This window comes from Otolemur garnettii, unplaced genomic scaffold, assembly GCF_000181295.1.
Source record: "Otolemur garnettii isolate 467f Iridium unplaced genomic scaffold, OtoGar3 scaffold00395, whole genome shotgun sequence".
Lineage (NCBI taxonomy): Eukaryota > Metazoa > Chordata > Mammalia > Primates > Galagidae > Otolemur > Otolemur garnettii.
This window is the reverse complement of record NW_003852790.1, coordinates 15,646-20,983: the sequence shown is the minus strand read 5'-3', so window position 1 is coordinate 20,983 and position 5,338 is coordinate 15,646.

Here is a 5,338-nt window from a genome sequence, read left to right as displayed (position 1 = left end):
GTAGAGTGCTGTAGCATCACAGGTCATAGCAACCTCCAACTCCAGGGCTCAAGTGATTCTCCTGCCTCCACCTCCCAAGTAGTTGGGACTATAGGCACCCACCACAATATCTGGCTATTTTTTGGTTGCAGCTGTCATTGTGGTTTGATGGGTCCAGGCTGAATTTGAACTTGCCAACTCAGGTGTATGTCACTGGTGCTTTAGCCACTTGAGCCATAGGCATCAAGCTGGTTTTTCATATTTCCAGGATTTTTCTGCTGATTCTTCCTCATGAGTGTTCTCTTTTATCTGTTTCCTTGCCCTAATTTTTCTTTCACTATCTATTGCTCTTTAAGTTACCACACATCTGGCCTAAGGTTTTGATGAGTCCTTTGGTATAAGACTAGAAGGACGAGAGCAAGAGAGGAACAAATATGGAAAAAAAAAGAGAAAAGAAAAAAGAGAAAGGAGGGGGGGTGAATAAAGAGAATATTGACAAAAAGAAGAGAGGCACAGAGAAAGGGAGATGGGAGTAATATAGGTATACAGTAGGATACTTGACCCAACCTGAAAAAACCCCAACCTCTGGGAGTGCTGGGTTGGGTGGTTCCCTTGAGGTCAGAAGTTCTTTGCCAGCCTGTTCAGACACAGTATTCCACCTCCGTAAAGTAGAGAAGAAAGGCAAAAATACTATAAATCAAACCAAAACAAACAAACAGAAAACATTATGGGATAAAATTGGGGGAAAACAAAATAATAGGGGCAGAAACACTGGCAAAAATGAAATTCTAATTAATAAAAAAGGCAACAATGGAAAAGTATATTTAAACTAGAAAAATAAAGAAAAGAAAGCAAGAAATAAGAATCTAGAGGGAAAATGTTTAAAAAAATAGCAGTGTATATAACTTTCCAAATACAGTCTGGGCAACAAGTGATCTAGGTAATGAGATGTTAATCACAATGATGATACAGCTGTACAAGATGGAGACTGGAGGCCTCTGCTGATTTCTCAAAACCCAAAGGGTTGAGATCTGAAATCTCCCCTCAGCCCACTTAAAGGACTCTTTAAATTGTTAACCTTAGTTAACAAAAGCTTTCCTAGAAAAGTGCTTGTCAATGAGATCACTCCTGAAGTGGTTGTCCACTTATCCAGTGTGCCAAAACCAGTCTCACTCTATGCCCCTGAGGGACAAGGCTATAAGGCATTTAAGTTCCCCTCTTTGGGCTGCTCAGTCACTAGATTACTCACTCAAGTTCTCATGACCTGATCCTTGTCCTGCTATTCTGAGGGATGAGCCTGCCAGTGCAGTTCTCCCACAATAGCTGTGCCTGTGTCCCACAGCCAGACAATATTAGCTCCATTCCAGCTCAGCAGCTCAATCCAGGGCACTACACAACGTTTAACATCCTCCACACTCTTCTCCAAGTTTTCCCAAGGTAGCTCAACCAAGTGCCAAGTCCAAAAAACAAAACAGCCCACAGGTAATCTTGCTGCTGCTGTAGTTATAACTGCCAGTGGAATTGATACCGGATTTTTAACACTGGATTTCCAGGCTCTTGGTCTTGACGATTCAATAAATGAGTCGATGGACCATAAGATGAACAGTAAGTGAGGTTTTATTTACAGTCCTTACAAAGAGCCAAACCTTTCAGGGCAGGATGCAAGTGTTACAGCTCTTACAAAAACAGCTCTTACAAAGAGCCAAGCCTCTTTGTAGAGCAGGAACAGCAGTAGAAGTGCTACAGCTCTTACAAAGAACCAAGCCTCTTTGCAGAGGAGGATCAACAATAGAAGTGCCACAGCTCTTGCTCTTTCTTGCTCGGAGGTCTGCAACAGTCTGCTGAAGTCTTGTTCTTCTGCTCTATCTTCCTGGAGGATCTGTGATGATCTGCCACTAGGCTCTCTGCTTAGGGCTTTTATATAGGGGTAGTCGTCCAATGAGCTGGGAGCAGGATTGAAAATGGACCAATCAGGGATGCACTGGAGGAATCGCCAGTGTTTTCCCTTGATTGGCAGGTCCTCTAGCACCACTCTACTGGAGCCTCTGTTGGCAGTGGGAAGCTCCTCCGCTTGCTCCAGCCTGCTGGTTCCTTTGCTGGCTGCTGCCACCAAGACAGAGGTGGCAGGTCCCGCAGGTCTCCCAGGCCCTGCTCGGCTGAGCTGTCTGGGGCACCACTTTTCCGGTATCAGAATCAGACCGAACAAACACAAGCAACCACTTGCCAATTCTCTACTGCTTTTGTCCTCCTCATGGGGTCCAGAATTCTCTCACTGTTTCCCTGTGTCCCCAAAGGGATGTTTCTGGGCAGATCTCACCAGCCAGAGATGCCTGGAGTCTTCTCTCCCAATCTTACCATGCCCAGTTGCAAGGAAGCTGTTATTCAGCTGCCATCCTGCTCCTCCCACTATGCTCTTTCAATATATGATTTTACATATTTTTATTTTAGAACTTTTTTAAAATTAGATAGTGTGTATTATTTGATCTGTTGCCTTGTTTTGGTTTCTTCTTTGGGCACTTCTATTATTCACATGTTTGATCTTTGATTATCTTCACTATTTTATCATTTTCTCTTGGTTCCTTTTCATCTTCTTCCTTAAAATTTTTGCTTAAAGTCTTCTCCCTTTTGGTTTAATTTCACTTATTCTATTCATATTTACTTTGGTTTTCATCTTCTATTCTGAAAATATTTTTCTTTGATAGCACATTTTCAGATGCTCTGTCACTTCATTTCTGAGTTTTAAACTTCCGATTTATGTTTTTCTCTTATGTTCTATAATTTTTTAGGTATTAAGAAATTCTTTTTGTAATGATTGCAATTTTCATTTTGTTACTATCCTTCTGGGATGCTCTTAGTATGTGTAAGCATAGTATTCTGCTCCTTAGTCTACTTCTTTAAACTGTAAAGAAAAGAAGTTTATCTTTCGTGAAGCGTGAGAAGTCCAAGGTCAAGGGGGGATGCACCTCATGAGGGTCTTCTTTTTGGTGGGGGCTCTCAGTGATGAGCCCAAGTGGTGTGGGCATTAGTGGGTGAGGGGCTGACTGTGCTAATATACTGCTCAGGTCTCTCTTCCTCTCCTCATAGGGCCACCAGATCCCTTCCTATACTTCCTATTAACTTATTCATCTGAGAGTCCATGAATGAGTTAATCAATTCCTGAAGGCAGAGAAATATGATCTGGTCCCCTTTTAATACGCCGGCCCCATCCCTAGTACTGTCACATTTAGTAATAAGTTTTCACATGAGTATTGGAGGGTACGTGCAAACCACAGCATTCCACCCCTGGCCCTCTAAAACCCCTGCCCTTCTCACATACAACTACAGTCTTTTCATTCTCATAGACCCAAGTATTAAGTCACTCCAGTACCAACTAAAAGGTACAAAGTCTTATCTGTGCTCATGTGACATCCAAACAAGTTTTCTTCTTCCAACAAACAATGGTGGGCCAAATATAGGGTACACATTCCCATTCAAAAGGGAGAAATAGGGAAGGGGAAAGTAATGACAGACCCAAAAAAGTCTGAAAGCTCTGAGAGGAAATATTAGGTCTTAGAACCTCATAATAATCTCCTTTGACTCTATGTCCAGCATCCTCTGCACACTGGCATGGGAAGTGAGTCATCAGGGCCTTGAGCAGTTCTTTTCCTGTGGCTTTGCTGGCCCCAGTCCAACCAGCTTTCCCAGGCTAACCTTGCACACTAGTAGCTCTTGGTTGTGGGATCTTGGTGGCATTCCTACTACCATGGTTCCACTGGGAATTACCCTCATGGAGACTCTTGACAGTAGCTTTGTTCTTACAATTTCAGTAGGCATTGCTTATTTTGTAGGAATTTCTATCTATGCCAAATGTTTGGTCTTGGAGATCGAAGAATGAAAACACAGACAACATGAACAAGTGACAAAATAGAGTTTATTGACAGGGAAGGATTGATAAGCCAGGAAGAACAGAACTTCCAGCAATGGAGTATGGGTGATCCAAGTGGGAAGTCCCCCAAGTCTTCAGTCTAGGGGTTATATGCTGCAAATTCTCCTCTTCAGGTAGGTTGTTTTGGGGAAATACAGCACAAGCAGTCGGAGGTCTGTAGATGGCAAATGATTCTAAACTGATCAGAGGAATTGTACCCTTCCAGCTTTGGGCTTAGTCCAAAAATTAGGTTGTGTGTGTCCAACTCAAGAAAGAACCACTCTAATCCTTTCAGGCTCCCTTTGTCCCATACCCTGTCTTCATAGATGGCTTAATTGTGACTAGAGTTGGGGATTCGTGATGAGACTAATTTCTGAGCTCACTCAGGCATATAAAATGGGGATTTGTCCCCACCCCCAAGTGCGAGAACCTTCTATCACTCTGAAAGGGACCTTATGTGGCAGTTATAACTCCACACTTCTGCTCACCCTGGCTCTTGTGATCATACCATGATGGTTCTTCCTTTGAGACAAATCTTTGTCTGGGCCTCCTGGCTTTCAATTCTGAACTTGAAATCTTGAGCTCTCTATGCCTTTTTTTAATCTTTGCTTCTCCTTGGTAAAACTAGGTTAACACTTCAAGTGAGATAATGTTAGTACAATGCTTAACAATATTTAAATATATTACAGTCTGTGATTATTGGATCTGATTTGAAAAGATTCTTAAGTTAACAAAGAATTGAGTTGGGTAAAACAAAGGATGAATTTGGAATAAAAAAAGTTCTTTTTGGAAGCTAATATCTTTTCCCTGGTGTGCTGCGCCGTTTTGATCAAAAACTATAAATCTTCCCAGGAATGTGTTTAGTAATAAAAAAAAAAAAAAAAAACAAGCAAATGTCCTAGAACAACGGGCTTGTGCACAGCAGTTGGCTTTGGAGCTCAAAGATACTATTAGACTCAAGGTTCTTCAACTGGAACAGAAGGAGCAAGCCTATCAGGTACTATTGTATCCATCCTTGGAGAACATTTAATAAAGGACAGATACACCATTCACTTAGATTTTTCTTTTCACTTAGATCATTAGAGATTCTGATCCCTATTTCCCTAATACTATAAAGAGATTTCTATTGAGCATAACTATTGTTATATGCTAGGTAAGTGATGAATAAACATGTACGCACTGACCATCCATTGCAGAATGAAAGAAAAGCTTCTGAGAAAAAAATAAAAAACCTAAAACTGCATGTGAAGGCTGAAGTAACTTTATTGAATAAACACATAGAAGAACTGAAGGAGCAAGACAGGACTGTCTTTCTTATAGAACCTCAGTCAGGGGAGCAACTCTCCCAGGTATGATGATTGACTGGGTAGACAGTATGCTTTCTCAGTCAAAAATTCCTCCCCAATATAGCAGAATAGTAAAGCAGATCTTCATTAATCACAAATATTTGAGATA